Source organism: Oryctolagus cuniculus, chromosome 8 (genome assembly GCF_051225735.1).
Source record: "Oryctolagus cuniculus isolate XC-2025 breed Fujian yellow rabbit chromosome 8, ASM5122573v1, whole genome shotgun sequence".
Taxonomy (NCBI): domain Eukaryota; kingdom Metazoa; phylum Chordata; class Mammalia; order Lagomorpha; family Leporidae; genus Oryctolagus; species Oryctolagus cuniculus.
Genome location: NC_142874.1, coordinates 42,044,688 through 42,061,779, shown reverse-complemented (window position 1 = coordinate 42,061,779; position 17,092 = coordinate 42,044,688). Strand labels below are relative to the sequence as shown.

Here is a 17,092-nt window from a genome sequence, read left to right as displayed (position 1 = left end):
GCTGTCGGGTAAGATGCCTGCATCTCGTATTGGAGTGTGGGAGTTCCATCTCCAGCTCCACTCTTGACCCTCCTCCTCCTGGTGCAGTCCTGAGGAGTAAGAAGATGAAGGTTCAAGTGATGGGATTTCTGCCACCAAGTGAGAGACCTGGATTGAGTTCCGGGCTCCTGGCTTTGCCTTAGCCCAGGCCACTGCAGGCATTCGGGGAGTGACTCAGCAAATGGAAGCTGTCTGTCTCTCAAATAAATAAATAAATAAATAAATAAATTTGGGGCCGGCACTGTGGTATAGCGGGTAAAGTTGTCACATGCAGTGCCTGCATCCCATAGCCGGTTCAAGTCCCAGCTTCTTTACTTCCCATCTCTGCTATGGGCTGGGAAAGCAGTGGAGGACGGCCCAAGTCTTTGGGCCCCTGCACCTATGTGGGTGGGAGACCTGGAAGAAGTTCCTGGCTCCTGGCTTCGGATCAGTGCAGCTCTGGGCGTTGCGGCCATCTGGAGGGTGAACCAGTGGATGGAAGACTTCTCTCTCTCTGCCTCTCCTCTCTCTGTGTAACTCTGACTTTCGAATCAATAAATACATCTTTAAAAATAAATAAATAAATTGGCCACCTTAATTATCTGAAAGCATACAGTTTAGTAGTATTGGGCACATTTGTATTATCACCCAACATCACCACATCATGCATGTGTTTCCCTTCATCTTTCGAACCGAAACTCAGTCCCAATTAAACAGTAACTCCCCCCTTCCCTCCTCCCACCAGCTCCCCTCCCCCTGCAACCAACATTCTACTTCCTGCCTCTGTGACTTTGACTATTGTGGGAGCCATGGATAACTGGAATCAGAGAAAAGTTGATTTTTTAGATATAAAGATTGAATTTTATAGATTGTGTGCTGTTACATTTTCTCTTGTTATTTTTGTCCATGCCCAAGCCTTTCTGGAGCCCCGGGGTCCTGGTTTTATTGTCTGAAGTGCTCCCTAATGGTCCCAGGTCTGTGCCATGGAATGACAAAGGGCTCTCAATATCTTTTCAGTCATGGTAACTTTATGTTATTTTTTTTTTAACAGTACAGGGAAAAAGACAAAGTCCCTGTAGACCCCCACACTCCTACTTTGATGCTGATAAACTAAGCACATCGGTTCTGTTAGTTTCAGACCAATCAGTCTGAGTCCTCATTCAGTTAGCATGTCCCTGAGCTTCACGGTAACTTTGTAGCAGAGCTGGTGTCCTGCCCCAAACTCCATTCTTGGCTTCCCCATCATCACAGACCCCTAGTGGTTAGCTGCTGTGACCTCAGCCTCTCCGTCAGCTGATAGGGCCACGGGTCAAGAACTGTATGAGAAATTGTGTCCTGGGACTGCAAGCATCTCTCCCTAAAAGTAGGTGACTCAGCTGGGAGGGGCCGGCCCTTCCTCCTTCCGGCTGCTTGAATGTAGATGTCATGGCTGGACCTCCAGCAAGCATCTTGGATCATGAGGTGACCCTGTGGTGAAGGAAGAAGGAGCTGACGTTTGCCCGTCATGGACCCACCATCACAGCCTGGGACTGCCCGCCGCCAGATATCCTTACAGGAGAGAGAAATGAGCTCTCTTTCATCTAAACTTTTGAATCAAAGCCTAAAAAATGACAAAATCAACAAACTCCTTGTTAAAATCCAGATACCCTGTGTCTTTCCCAGAAAGAAGAATGTTGGGGTTGAAGGAGGGAGAGAGAGCAGGAATGAACAAATGAATGAACCAAGTGATCTTGAGTTTCCGGTCCCTGAGTTTTCTGGGAATACAACATGATTTCTCCACATCGGGAAGCGCCCTTTACACCCACAGCCTTCTCCCACTTTGAAAAAGAGCTCGGAGGTTATTAGGAAGAGGGGAAAAACAAAAAGGGAAATTTGTCAGCATGTACTTGACTCAATCTCCTGATGTTAGGAGCTAGAAAAGCCTTTCTTTGGAGACTTAGGCCATTTCTAACAGTTTTACTTTGAAATCCCTAATTATGCACTCATTGGAGCCAGAACCAGCAGCCAATTACCCATGAGAATCACTCACTGTGTGGGCTGCCTTCTCTCTCTGTTCGCATAATTTCAAAATGCAATTTCTAGAATCATGCTAAATACTTGTAAACAGAGATTGGTTTAATTGCAAGGAGGAGCGATTTCAGGGGATAAAAAATGAAAGCTGTTTCTTCTTGTTTTGTTGATAACAAAGTGGTCCTGTTTGGGTCAGACCCACAGTTCCTGTCCAAGCATCCCACCATCCAAGCCAGGTCTCTCTCTAACTCCAGTTGGAGGTGCCGTACTAGGAAGAAGGGTGGAGATTTGGTGGGGGACCAACAAGAACGTAGCACTTGGAGTTCGAAGACCCATTTTCAAGGAGCCAACGTTATGGCACAGAGGGCTAAGCGACTGCCTGCAACACCAGCATCCCATAGGAGCACTGGTTCAAGTCCCAGTTGCGTCACCTGCTAATGCACTTGGGAAAGCAGCAGATGGTTCAACTTTAGGCCCCTGACACCCACGTGGGAGAGCTGGATGGAGTTTCGGGCTCCTGGCTTCTGCTTGGCCCATCCCTGGCCATGGTGGGGTAAAAACGGATGGAAGATGTATATGTGTGTGTGTGTGTGTGTGTGTATAACTATGCCTTTTAAATAAATAAACGTATATATACATATATACATGTATACACATATATACATTCTTTATATATAAAGAATGGATATATATATATATAAAGAAAGTAGACCTGGGTTTGTGTCCCAGCCCCAGCACCCACCAGGCTGTTGCTATGAGCATGGTCGCCTAGCCTTCCCCAACCTCAGTTTCCTTATCTCAGAGCTATGCAGGGTTAGGAGCACTGTCGGGTACTGGAAGGGTGTAAACCACAAAGGGTTCTACTGGGTTCTATGTGTCAAGAGGGTAGAGGCTCAGCTGCCTGCTGCCTCAGGGCTCTGAACAGTGCCTGGAAGACCCTGAGAGGGGGTATCACCTGCAGAATGGCCCTGTGATGAGAACTACAGAACGTCAGCGGCCTTTGACGACCACCGTTTGTTTTTCACAGGTCTGTGGGCTCTCGCTGACCCAGGCTGGGCCTGACCGACCTCCAGTGGACTGCTTAGTCTTGGTGCGGCTGAGCAGAGAACACCGAGCTCTCTGGATGTCTCTGGCTCCTCTCGGGCTCGCCACTAGCTGGGGCCCCTCCTTCTCACGCTGAGGACAGAAATACCAGAGGAGGCCAGAGCAGCCTGGCTGTGCCGTAAGGGAAGACACGTGGCCAGGCTTAGGAGAGGGAATTCCACTGCGCCCACGCAGCAAAGGTACTGCGAAGTCCATAGCAAAGAGCGAGGATGGTGAGAAGGGCAAACAATCGAGCTGTTAAAATCATTGCCCATGGGGCAGGTATGAGCAGATGTGATTTTGGAAAAAATGAATGAAGGAAGGAAGAAAGGAAGACAAATGCGAGCCACTTGAGGCTCTTCAAGCAAGCCCTGGCATCGCCTCATGGCTTTCCCTGTCTTTGACTAATGGAGGAAATGCAGCTACCACAGACTGCCAAGTTCGGCACTAAGGAAATGCCTCTGCAGCTCCTTGCTCTACCCTCTTGGAGCTCCTCCCCTCTTGCTCTCCAGCCTCCTGGGCCAGCCCCTCCCAGCGCTGGCCCTGGAGCTCACTCTTAACTGATTGTTGTTAGGATTGTAGTTGCTCTCCCGGGTGTCATCTAAACACGTTGTACCATTTCAAGACATGGAGGGACAACGGGGTTGGAAGGTGTGTTTCTGCCTGCTCATTGGGGGGCTTCTTGAGTAGAAATAAAGAAATCGCATCACCTGCAATGATAATAACTATCAAAGAGACTGAAACCCACCGGTTAATGGTGGCTTTCTTTGGGGACTTAGCTTAGGGATAAGGTATAAGAGGAAAACATTTCCCTGAAATTTTTTGCATTCCCATGCTGTTGGGAAAAAAAAAGTTGAACCATATGCATGTTATTTTTATCATGTGTTTTTTAAAGGCTTTAGAGACGCAGTCTGTGCAGCTTCTTGCTTGTGTTGGTGCTGTGGGATCTGGAGGGAGGTGGGATGACAGGCCTGGGAGGCTGGAGGGAGGCTGGGGGCTTTATCCAGAAGCCCCTCAAATGCTACCCCGTGGACATGACTTCCCTGTCTGACTCACAAGGACCCCATGTAATAAAGGAAAAGAAAGCAACTCCCCCTGCCTCATATTAATACCGGGAAGAGAGCATGAATGAAATTAACATTCCTGTCTGCTCACCTAGACGAAAATGTCACTGGGTGAATAAGAGAGTGATTACTTGCAAGGCTGAATGAGCAAACTCCTTAGGCAGATGGAGAAGGCTGGTTGTACTACTGATTTTGGGGTTATTTCCCTTGTCTTTCCATTTCTTCCTGCCTCCTCCGGGGTTTCTGTGGGCCCGGGTTTGCATAAAGGGTATGTTTGGGGGAACATATCCTGGGAAGGCACCAGCCTCCTTTTTGCATTTCCAATTTGGTTTTTAAATGTTTCTGTAGGAACAAACATGAGCTAAGAGGGATTTTTTTTTTTTTTCTGGAAAATGCTGTTCACAGCTCTCTTCTGGGTAAGGCTTAGAGAGCTGTGTGCTGAGTTTCTTTCCATGTGCAGGATAAAACAGGTGGGGAACAACCTGGCCATAGTTTTACTTTGCATGATGGTTGGATCGGGTCCTTTTGATGCTGAACGCCTCTCTGATACTATAGCTGATGAGAAGTAAGGTAGCGGGCTGGGGTTGTGATGCAGTGGCACCGGCATCCCTTGGTGGAGCACAATTCGGAGCCCCCGGTTACTTTGCTACTGACCCAGCTCCCTGCTGATGCACCTAGGAAAACAACCAATGATGGTCCAAGTCCTTGGGCTCCTGATCCCCACATGGGAGACCTGGATGGAGCTCCTCACTCCTGGCTTCAACCTGGCCCAGCCCTGGGCTTTGCGGCATTCGGAGAGTGAACCAACAGATGAAAGATCTCTGTCTCTCTCTGGGTCACTCTGCCTTTCAAATACATGAAAAAGTCTTAGAAAAAGAAAAAGAAACGTGGTGGTTTCTGAAATGATGATATGAAATTCCCCAGTCCTTATTGATTGCTGAGGCAAAGCTGGTGTGCAGGGTGGGCATTTGGCACAGCTGATGAAGCCAGTGCTGGGAGGCTCACATCCCACGTCAGAGCGCCTGGGTGCCAGTCCTGGTTCCACCGTCCATTCCAGCTTCCCGCTAATGCAGACCCTGGGAGGCAGCCAGTAATAGTAGTGGAGTCCCTGGCATGCCCATGGGCAGCCCAGCCTGAGTTCCAGGTTCTTGGCTTTGGCCTGGCTCAGCTCTGGCTGTGGTGGACATCTGGGGAGCGAACCAGCAGATGGGAGATCTCTATCTGTCTCTCTCTGTCTCTTTCTCTGTTTCTCTGCCTTTCAGATAAAACAAAATAAATTTAAAAACGTGATTTAAAAACTGGGTGCCTGTGAATGCCCGGCATGTGCCTGTGGTTGAGTGTGCTGAGGGGAGGGCGCGTGGGAGGGGAAAATCTTAGGGTGAGATGGCTTTTCCAAAGACCAGCATCATCTGCCGCTGTTCTGGCCACAGAGAGTAACACAAACCCTGAAAATGAAAGTTCCAGCGTCCCCCACCCCCCTGTAAACCAAGACAAACAGCCCCAGGGCTCAAAGCGCTCCAACCTTGAGGCCAGAGAGAACGGGCCTGGAGTGCCAGGTGACCTTGAAACTCAACGCTGGGGGAAATCCTTCCGGAACACAGAGTGACAAGCCATCTAGTGCCCCGCTGATTGCCTGCCCTCCCAGAGCCGGGAGGGGGGAACAAGAAGAGGGAGTTGCTTCAGCCACGCCCCCCCCCCCAGCGTCCCTCCCTGCCCTCCGAGGCTGGCTTTGCAGAGATGCTCACTCTATTGCAGCCTCTCCCCATTAAAGCAGATCGTGCGCAGCCTCTGTATTCCGGTGATTGTGTCATAGCCGGCTAATGTGCAACGCGGTAGCTTAACAGTCTATTAAAACACAGCACTGCACATTAAAATCCCCACTGTACCACTGCAGATCTGCCTAACAAAGAAAGGCAAGGTCTCCACAAAGCCCCCTTTGCTCCCTGAGAGTTGCTGCGACAGATGGGGGGGGAGTCTCTTACAACAGAGAAAATTTAAAGGGGACATGGGATGGTGAAGGGGATGCTGAACACTGCCTGAGGTCCCCAACCCCGCTCCCAGGAGAGCAGCCCCTCCGCTTGGCTGCAAGCAGCCAGATCTGCCAGTGCCATGGGCTGCATCTGGAAATTCTTGGAGTTTAGTGACAAATCCCTTCAGATCAGCTCTCATCACTCAGATCTTTATTTGGAAGCACTTGAGTTTCCTGTCTCCTTCTCAGAGAGAGGCACAGTTCAGGAAAGCTGCCCCCAGCTGGGGGAGCCCCCCCCCCCGCCCCGCCCCGCCCTGGCTCCTCCCTCCAGGAACTCTTCAAACAGCTGTAAATCCTCCCACCAACATCTCCCTCCTTCAGAAACAACCACAGAGCCTGGCCCCAGCTGCCAAGGGAAAGAATCAATGGTTTAACAGCAGCAACACAAGGCTGGGAATGTGGTGTAAACACCTCTATTGCACATAACCCAAATATCACCTTAGAAACACCCTAGACACCCGGAGAAGAAAACTCCTGGTGCTGCAGCTTCAGACGGGCCCCGAGCGGCATGCCTGCGAGTGAGCTGTCAAAATACAGGCGGCAGCTTTGCAGCGGAGCAGGCGCAGTGCAAGGAGAGAGGGGAAGATGGAGAGGCGAGCTTGGGGATTTGCAGAACCAAAGGCAAGGCAAGGAAGTCGAGAAATAAGGCAGATGGAACAGCTGTTAGCCTGGCGCTGACCGGCTGAGCCACATGTGCACCCAAGGAGGATCAGGACACACAGATGGCACTGGAACCAAGGTTGCACCCCCAACCCGTGCCCCACAGAACCAAAAATTGGAGACAGAGCCGACGAGGAGGAGCCAGACAGCTCCTAGGAAGTGAGAAGGCTGAAGATGACAACATAGGCTGATTGGGTCCCTCCGCATACGATCCACGCGTGGTCCTGCCCCAGGTCCCTGCCATTACGAATCTCCTTGTCTGACGTCCCTTTCTCCTTCCTGTTGGCCTCAAACTGTTATTTTCTTAAGTATCTTCATTTTTATTCCAAATATTTCCCCACCACCACCACCACAGAGAAAAGAATTCAAAGCAGAAGCATAAATACAGTGCACAAGGGAAAGCAGGATTTGTTCAAACGCGAGAGTGCGCATACATTCACGCATGCGTGTGGGCCACCGCACATGGAGACACCCGCCAGGAGTTAGCCAGAGTTGCCTGTTAGGAGAGAGGCCAGAGAAGGACCCTTGAGCAAGACCCAGAAGCCGAAAAGCAAAAGGGTACCTCCAAATATATCAGTCCCTTTGATGAGGAAGGAAGTGGAGTTCCGTGTACCTGAGGCTCTCTGGGAGTTTCATGGCGCCTCCACATGGCTCTGAACTTCTACACAGCCATCATGGCGGCTCCCTCTTCCTGGTCCTGGATGAGACACAGTGCATTATGGGACACCAGGGTTATTGGATTGACAGGTGATGGGTGAAGTTACAATGTAGAGCTACACAGAAATTATGAAAAAAATTCTTCCAGCGTTACTTATTCCTATGTAAGTCCCAAACGTTGCTCAGGGAGACAGATTTGGGCTTTAGCCCTGCCTCCAGGCCAGTCAGCCACACAGATAAAACTTCTGTGTCCCAAAGGCCAATCAATGGCACAGATTGGTTGGTGTGCACACTGGTCGTGAACTGCCTAACTTTGGTAACAGCTGCGTTTAAAGAGACAAGAAAAGATGAAGCAAGTGTTCTTAGGACGTGGGCGGCACCTGGCACAAGTCCTGTGGAACTCCGAGCCTGGAGCAGAAAGTGACCACTACCTGTAGTTAGCCCCCAGACTGGCTGATGCCCACTTTGCCATCATCAAAATTCCCTAAAGAATATAGTATTGCTGATCAATGAAGGAGGCCATAAGCACGACAGACCAATCAGGAACTTGTACAGGTACTGAGCAGGCACCTGCCAGCCCCAGCTTCAATCGGTAAGGACCCTTCCCACAACCCCACAGGGAGCTCAAGGAATTAAGTGACAGCTGCCCAAGTCCGCACCGCATTTTGCAATAAACACCTCCTTTCTTCCACTCCTCCAATGATTGGTTTTCTGCACAGTGGGTGGGCAAACCCAGTTTCAAGGGGTCTACAGCAACTCCTCCAGTCCGTCATGGGGCTTGTTCTCCAACAGGAAGAGGGAGAGGGTCAGGAGGCAGGTGCAGGGTTCACTGCTCCCAGGTTCTGGGGGTGTCATGGTGCCTCCAGCTGGAGCTTAAGTTCCACATGGCCATCGTGTCCTCTCCTTCTTCCTGGTCCCAAGGAGTCCCGGGTGCATTATGGAAAGTGGGCAGACTAGAGCGACAGATAAAGGGTGGAGTTATAACGTATGAATCACAGCCTTAAGTCTATGAACAACCGAGGGCCTCAATCAAGTCCTCTGTGCCAAGAATTTCCCTGAGCTTCCCTCTGGCCGCGTCCCCATCTTCAGTTTGCCCAGGCCCAGAGGAGGACGGCAGAGTGGAGACGCAGAGGGGAGAGTGGCCTGGGAGCCAGAGCTGACTTCCCCCCTCTTTGCACCCCGGGGACTGCTAATTGCACCCGCACCTGTGAGGCTTTGTGTCACAGGCTCCCAAAATGAAGAATGGAGAGTTACACCCCCAAACCAGTGGCAAGGGAGTCTTGGGAGAGGACCTGCCTGCCGCACCCTTATCTCTGCCCCCAGCTGTGATGGATGCTATTCAAATTCCAAGGGAGCCTCTGTTAGCAGCATCTGTGGTGTGGTGGTGGGGTGGGGTTGGTGAGAAAGAAAGGGTGAGAGGAGCAGCCTGGGAAATGCTGGTTGATTTTCTTCTCAAAATAGTCCAGGTGGGAGGGGGAGAGCTGAGGAATGAAAACGCACGATAGGCAGGATTTCATGGCTGTTGCCCAAGATAGTTCGGGGTAGGTGGCATCTACAGAGCAGGGCCCAACGCATTCCTGGCTGCTACCTTCCAAGCAAGAATTTAGAACCAATTCACATGCAGACAAAGTGTCCTCCCTCAGGCTTGTCTTTAGGAATTTAGGAATGCAGGATCTGGACAGGAGTCTTTATTAGCAATGTGACCTCGGGGCTTGTTTTAATAACCTCTTTGGTTGAGATGGCCCATCAACAGGGTCGCAGCATTGGTATTAAAAAACAAGAGCCCATGGAGGCAAGAGCATGGTGCACACTACAGAAGCCTGTGTGGATGATGTTATTACAACCAACGGTTAGCCTGGACAGGAGCAAACACCACTGGCCCACCCCTGCCTCCCTTCTAACTGACTCCCAAGGGCGCAGCTCATACTCTGGGCGTTCTAGGACCCCCCTCAGTAGCTTTCACAGACTTCTGAAGGCCAAAGCCAATGAGCTCACTCCAAGAAGACAACAGAGGAAGCCCCCAAGGTCTGCCAGCCACGTGGGTGCTTCGCTAACAAGCTGTTCTCAAGGGGGAAGAAATAGCCGGGCTGAGGGGTGGCTCCCCTAGCCAGGAGAGGGAGACTGCAAAGGGAAGGAAAATGCGAGGAAAGTGACATGGAGAGAGCTTTGTCACATGGACCGAGGAGGCCACCAGGAAGCAGGGTTTATGCACAGAACGCCAGCTGCTGCCTGGATGTGACCCTTGGTCACCCCCACCCTTGAGTACAGGCACATGGAACTCTCAGACAACTACATTGGTAACCCAGAAGCTTAAGATGCATGGCAAGGAGGCATTAGACTCCTGTTCTGTGGGCATTCCCATTCCACGTATACATTTGCTCCTTTACCTTCTGTCAACCACATGGCCCCTGTTTCTTCTCAACATCCCATAGCCCATAGAAACTCCTACTTCCCCTGCCTTCCTTGGGACCCTGATGCAGAGTTAACTGAACCTGAGTTTGAATAGATTGACAGACCATGGAATATCTTCAAAGGGGACTCTGGTTCCCCGTCTGCCAAGGAGAGGGGCTGGTCCGGCCTTTATCCCAGGACACACATAAGATCTATCCTTGGAACAAGCTGGGGAAATGGCACCTCCTCAGGCACCACCGTGGCATCTCTACAGCCTTCCACATCATCAGTTGTGGTGATTGGTTGTATAAGCACCCGTCTGTGTGCGTAAGCACCTGTGTGTCTCCCCAGCGTGTTCTTTCCTAGGTATGGAGATTCTGACTCCCTGAGTTCTTGCCCTTCCCCGCCCTCGGTGCCCCAGGCTCCTGAGACACGAAATGCACTTGTGTAGCCACACCGCTGGTCCTGTCCTTCTAGGTTCCCTCCGCGTATGGCTTGTTATCTGTCCCGCACTCAGTCTTTCCTGTGTGGTTTTCCTCTCTCCCTCACAAAACTTATTCTATGTTAAGAAAATGACATCATTCCTTATACAGGGACATGGACCTTATGTTGCTTCTCAGATTCCCTTAGCCACAGCTGCCACTGCCTCCTCCTCCTTGTCCCTTTCTGTCTTCCTTAGTGCGCCCACGTACTCCACTTTGCCTCTCCATGTACATGTTCAAGGTGGGAAGGCAGACTCTAGTCAGGTGGATCACAGGGAGAGGGCCTGAGCTTGCCTCCCTCCCCCTTCCCTTTTGGTGATGAACATGACACCAGGGTGTAAGTTCTGGGGCCTTTATTCTCTTCTTAAGAGGCAATATTGGCCGGTGCCGTGGCTCACTAGGCTAATCCTCCGCCTTGCAGCGCCTGCACACCGGGTTCTAGTCCCGGTCAGGGTTCTGGATTCTGTCCCGGTTGCCCCTCTTCCAGGCCAGCTCTTTGCTGTGGCCAGGGAGTGCAGTGGAGGATGGCCCAAGTGTTTGGGCCCTGCACCCCATGGGAGACCAGGAAAAGCACCTGGCTCCTGCCATTGGATCAGTGCAGTGCGCTGGCCGCAGCGCGCCGGCCGCGGTGGCCATTGGAGGGTGAACCAACGGCAAAGGAAGACCTTTCTCTCTGTCTCTCTCTCTCACTGTCCACTCTGTCAAAAAAAAAAAAAAAAAAAAGAGGCAATGTTGCCCACACGCACCACTGAGATTTGGGTTGAGCTAATGTGGATTTTTAAAAAGATTGTATTGGTTTACTTGAAAGGCAGAGAGAGAGAGAGAGAGAGAGAGAGATCTTCCATCTGCTGGCTCACTCTCCAAAGGGCCACAAAATCCTGGGCTGGGTCAGGCCAGTGCAAGGAGTCTGGAATTCTATCTGGCTCTCCCAAGTGAGTGGCAGGGACCCAAGCCCTTGGGCCATCATTGGTTGCTTTCCCAGGTGCATTAGCAGGCAGCCTGCTCGGAAGTGGAGCAGCTGAGCCTGGAGACAGTGCTCTGATATGGGATGCTGGCATTGCAAGTGGCAGCTTCACCCACTGCACCACCACACTGGCTTTCAGTTGTGGAGTCCCGTGCGGTCCTAATGTGGGGTGGGATTCTACCGTCTGGAAGAACAGCAGCTCCTTGGAGGGTAAAACTTGACAAATGGGAGGTTGGGGGGGGGAGGGGGCTGACAGACCCATCCCTCTGCACCTGTCTGGGGGAGGGTGTGCTCCTCTTCGCAATCTTCCTAGGGAAGCTCCCGGTACCAGGCAAACACGTGTGCTGAGTCCCTACCTGTCCTTGGCCAGTGCTGACCTGAGTGGAAAATGCATCCTGTGGAATCACTTCTCACCTTGATTTCTTTCACTGCCCTTTGACCTTTGACCTTCACTGCCTCCCTGGCACCTCTTACCTTTTAATCCTTGCTCAGTCTCTGCATTTCTAGCAGGTCAGGGCCCAGGTACTCATTTCACTTTCTTCAATGCACACTCCGTTACTTCTTCTCAGAGATATTGAAGACACCTCTAGTCGTAACCTTCATATTGGCTGGCCATTTTTGAAAATTTCTAAAATGTATTTATTTTCATTTTATTTGAAAGGGAGAGAGAGAGAGAGAGTCATCCCTCCACTGTTTCACCCCCCAAACACCTGCAACAGCCAGGGCTGGGCCAGGCCAAAAACAGGAGGCGGGAATGCAAGGTGTTTACCCAGAGTGGGGAATCTGTTCATTTTCTGTGTACAGAGTTCCAGGGATCACAGGAGCAGGCAGGCCTGGGGCTCAGGCGTCTGACAGGTGGGATTGAGAGAGAACAGCCAGGCAGGCCTTCTCTAAGCTCTTCTCCCAGCCCAGCACAGAGAAATCAGAGCAGGCGCTGCAAAGTACTGGGCTGTTTCTCTCCCTCTTTCTGTTTTAAGACAATGTAATCAATGAAAGGATTTAGAAAAAGTGAAGTGTAGAGAGCCTAAGGGGGTCTGGAGATGGGCTTTTTATCTGCATGGCTTCTCTCCCTGCGGCTTTTATTTGCCTTTGGAAAGACCAGGCTGTGTCAATAGCAGCTCATCATCCCATTAACCAGGTGATGACGGGCAGGGCTGGCAGGTGGAGGCCGTCTCATCTCCTCTCCTACTGTGGAATCTTGGTCCCGCCTGGGGTCCATGCCAGGCTGCTGGGGGAGGGGAGCAGTCGCGGGCACCACCGAGGGATCTGGTAAGTGAGGACCCCCTCCGTGTGCGGATCACCTAAATAGGCTTCCCGCTTCTCTTCTGCTGAGAAATGCAGCCTGCGAGAAGGAGGGAGGCTTCTCTCCATTCTCCCGGCTTCTAGCTGCTGGGTTGTGGACTCAGCGGGAGGAACCAGACTAGGTCAGGCTGGACGTCCGTCGTCTTCAGCCCCTTCTCTCATCAGACTTGGCCGTGAGAGTCAGAGAAGGCAATTCCAGCCTCGGGGAGATAAGACCGCCACAGGCTCTGCCCATCTGATGCTCAGGCAGACTCCAATTCCAACATGCCCCAGACAGAAGTCACCCTCCCCTCCAAAGCAAGGACCTCCTCCAGCCGCTCACGTGAGTGCTGGGACCTGGCTGTCATTCTTGGCTCTGCCTCTTCTTGTCCCCAAGTCCCATCACCAAGAGTCGTCAGCTTTGTTTTACAAGAATGTACACCTTGGATCCTGCCATCTCCACTTCTCCAAGCCTCTGTGCCTCTCACCTGCATGGCTGACTGCTGTCATCCTGGCCCCAGGCAGGGAGAGCTGCCTGGGGCACATGTCCTGGACTTCAACAAGGAATTCAAGGGAGCTGGAAAAGAGCAAACAGTGAGCAGCCAGTGTTTTACTGAGAAAGCAAAGAGCCACACTCCACAGACAGCATGGGGCACACTCCAACTCAGAGCCGTGTTTCACGTGTGGGCCATTTAATGTAAGGGGAGGTGCATTCTAATAAGGAAGAGGGATATTCCGGGTTTTTCTGGGAAGTAGGAGGAGATTTCCCCTGGAATCGAGCTGTGACCCCCTTTCACTCTTATATGGTCCAGTGTGTCCTGTGTGTGGGGGGGTGGCTGGCAGGTGCATCATTTAGTGTGCTCAGGTATAGGTCAATCCAGGTCGATCCCTAAACTGCTAAGGGTGTGGTCCAGGCAGGGAGTCAGTTTCTACTCACAGCCTCCTGTGGGTCTTGAGCTAATAGGAGCTCTAATCTCCAGGTGGCCCCACTTCTTCCCCTGCCTCCCCATCTCAGTCGCCTTGTGGCTCTCCCCCTGGCTCTTCCTCATCCAGCAACAAAATCCATTGTTTTCAGGAAAGAAACCGCATCACAATCCCTCTCATTGTACAGCTCCTCAGTATTTCCCATTGACTGTTGGGCTCAAGTTCAAGTCCCAGAGTCCCTCCCAGAGGCTCCTTGGGCCTTCATCAGCGGCCCCCTGCCTACCTTACCTACCCCCATCCTCCCCACATCCTCTACACTCATCCCAGAGCCCCTGAGTGTATGGCTCAGAGGGTGGGGCTCAGAACCCAGGACCCCAAAGGACAGTGCTTGGCAGGCTGGGCACTCAGAACCAAAGGAGACTGGCAGGAGCCAAGCTGTCTGCCACCTCCCTCTTCTCTGTCTCCTAAGCGGGGCATGGAAACTACAGCTCTTCTCCCCAAAGTCAGCCATAAAACCCAGAAAGTTCTATGACCTCCTTTCCCTCCCAAAGGTCACTTGTGACAGGTGTCCCTGGGGGCAGAGTATCTTACAGGGACACAGCTGTGAGCAGACCGGCCCTGGCTATACTATCCTGAGTTTATTGTAATCAGCTTATCCCCAGTTACCCCATTAGGTTTCTCCATAGCTATCCGCCACTTGCATCAGAGGGAGGCGCTTTCTTGCTCTGTGCCTCTCCGTGGCACGGCTCACGCCTGGTGCTGGGCATGCATCTCACGGTTCATTCCCCCACATGACTCAGCTCCACAGAGGAAAGTACAGTCCCCGCTGTCTTAGTTACCTCTGGACCCTCAGCGCCCGACACAGTGCCTGGCCACCGGAAGATGCTTGAAAATCTGCAGGTGTATTTTGAGTTGACCAGATCTTGTGAAAACTGCTTTGAAACTGCCAAGGCGCCGCAGTGTGATTCGGAGTTCTGCTTTTCATCTCGGAACAAGCAGGAGAGCAGATTCTATTATCATCTGAACCTGCGTGCAGCTTATTTATATCTGCGTGTGACACCTTCCAAGCGTTTGCATCTCTGGCTTTTCTTTTCTACCTGCAGAAGGAAGGGATTGGGCCTCTTTAAAGGAATTGCCGGCCATCATTGGCAGGTGGGTTCATTAGGGAAGCCACAGAACATTCTCATCACTGCTTTAATTCCTTTTTTATAGTTTGGAAACTGAAAAAGTGACACACAGCTGAGGGAAAGGAAACAGGTGGACAACCGGACTTTGCCTTTGGATAGCGTGACTCTCACTCCGTTTAAAAGAGTGGACCTGGGGCCGGTGCTGTGGTGCAGTGGGTTGACACCCTGGGCTGAAGCGCCAGCATCCCATAGGGGCGCCGGTTCTAGTCCCGGCTGCTCCACTTCCGATCCAGCTCTCTGCTATGGCCTGGGAAAACAGTAGAAGATGGCCCAAGTCCTTGGGCCCCTGCACCCATGTGGGAGACCTGGAAGAAGCTCCTGGTTCCTGGTTTCAGATCGGCACAGCTCCGGCCATTGTGGCCATCTGGGTAGTGAACCAGAAGATGGAAGACCTCTCTCTCTGCCTCTCTTCTCTCTGTGTAATTCTGACTTTCAAATAAATAATTAAAAAAAAGAGTGGACCCCTCTTTCTCTCCCGCTTTTTCTGTGACTCTGACTTTTAAATAACATAAATAATTAAAAAAAAAAAAACGGGGGCCAGGGCTGTTGTGGCATAGAGGGTAAAGCCACCACCTGAAACACTCGCATCCCATGTGACATCAGTTCATGTCCCAGCTGCTCCTCTTCCAATCCAGCTCCCCGTTAATGCGCCTGGGAAAAGCAGCAGATGGTCCAAGTGCTGGGGCTCCTACACTTGTGTGGGAGACCTGGAATGAGCTCCTGGCTGCTAGCTTTGGCCTGAGTCAGCCCTGGCCATTGCAGCCACCTGGGGCATGAACCAGTGGACAGCATCTCTCTCTCTCTCTCTCTCTCTCTCTCTCTCTCTCTCTTTCCCTCAATCTATCTATCTCTGTCTCTCCCTCTCTCTCTGTAACTCTGGCTTTCAAATAAAATAAATAAATCTTAAAAAAAAAAGAGTGGACCCCAGGTTCCCCGTCTAAAAGGGAAGAGGGGTTACTGGCCGTCTGGGAAGGCCCCTTTGTAAGGTGAGAAGCGCCATGGAGGTGGTTAGAGACGCTGAGCTCACAGCCTCTCTAAACCCTGGGACTTTGGGAATCACTTTATTTGTGCCTCAGTTTCTACCTTTGTAGCCGAAGATGAACTCCTGCAATCTTGTGGGGATTGAAGGAGACGAAGCATCAGGAAACCCTTGGAAACTGCAAATAGGAGGGAAGTGTGTGCTTCTGTCCCTGAACCAGGCTTCCCTACTGCGCAAACTGCTCCCATAGTGCACCTCAGAGGACACGATCGTACGTGGAGACCCCTGCTGCTGCACTGCTCCCTGCTCCACAGACAGGCCTCAGCCTGCACAGTGTCAGATATCAGTACACCTGGAAGAAATGTTTGTTGAGTGAATGTCAGATGGGAAGCGAGGAGAAGGTAGATCTGTAGGAGGTGGGGAGTCGGGGGAAGAGCGGGCCAGATCCCTGGGGGGATAGACAAGGCCCGGGAAATAAATGGAGGGCCTGGTGTCAATAGAGCACAGCTTCCTACATCTCTGGGCCCAACCCCCAGCTCCTAGCCCCTCCCGGAAAGGGGCCAGCCTCAGACATGGGAATGGAGCTCTTGGTCCCGGCTGACTCAGCTCCCAGGGACCTCTCCTTGGGGTGCCCTGCCCAGCCACTGGGCACAGCTGTGTACTCAGAAGGCCTGAATTTGGGAGTCTTTCAAGAGGCGCACGCCCTGGTCTCAGCTCCAAAGGATGCTGTTAGAGGCCAAATATGAAACCGCATTTCCTCCGGTCCCCTGGGGCTCTCCAGCATGAAGCACCTGCTTTGTCCCGGCCCTGCGCTGTCCTGGGCGCCAGAGTGATGCCAAAGGAGCCACAGGCTGAGCCCACCTCTGGCAGGGAGAGCTCAGCTCCTTTCCCACGTGGGGATCCTCGGGGGCGGGGGGGGGGGCAGGAGCAGAGACGTAGGACCTGAGGGTGGGGTGGGGGTGGCAGAGTGAAGGTGAGCTTTGGGGGTTAGGGAGCGAGGTGGGTGAGCCAGGCAAGCTGTCCCGGCTGCCAGGCCAGCCTGGCCGGCCACCTCTCCCTCCACTGCTCCAGTCTCATCCCTGACCCGTGGGTGCCGAAGGTGCACTGGGCCAGGAACCAGGGACTCCTTTGAATCCCACCCCCACCTTGCTGGGAAATCATAGGTCACCCAACGGGGCTGTCTGGAGCCAACAAAAAGGACACTGTTCCTTTAAGATCAAGAAGCGGGATTGTTTTATTTTCCCTCCCTCCCTCCCTCCCTCCTGTCTTTTTAAGTTGTACGTACTTATTTTCATTTTATTTGAAAGACAGAGAGAAAGAGACAGAGAAACGGACAAAAGAGATCTTCCAGACACTTTCCCTA

At 52.0% G+C, this 17,092-nt stretch overlaps 1 long non-coding RNA gene across 3 annotated transcripts; it reads right to left on the bottom strand.

Annotated features, from left to right (window-relative positions):
* Positions 1–923: 923 nt before the first annotated feature.
* On the bottom strand, positions 924–15,229 carry LOC149124994 (uncharacterized). 3 transcript variants are annotated; one of them, XR_016211872.1, is made up of 5 exons: positions 14,403–15,229; positions 13,128–13,216; positions 11,833–11,986; positions 7,427–7,561; positions 924–1,485 (listed from the first exon to the last, which is right to left on the bottom strand). It is a non-coding gene; the product is annotated as an uncharacterized LOC149124994 (long non-coding RNA). The 3 variants fall into 3 exon arrangements; XR_016211873.1 differs by lacking the exon at positions 14,403–15,229 and having other exon boundaries at positions 7,478–7,561; positions 13,128–13,857; XR_016211874.1 differs by lacking the exons at positions 924–1,485; positions 7,427–7,561; positions 14,403–15,229 and adding an exon at positions 7,587–8,474 and having other exon boundaries at positions 13,128–13,857.
* Between the last annotated feature and the right edge of the window lie 1,863 nt (positions 15,230–17,092).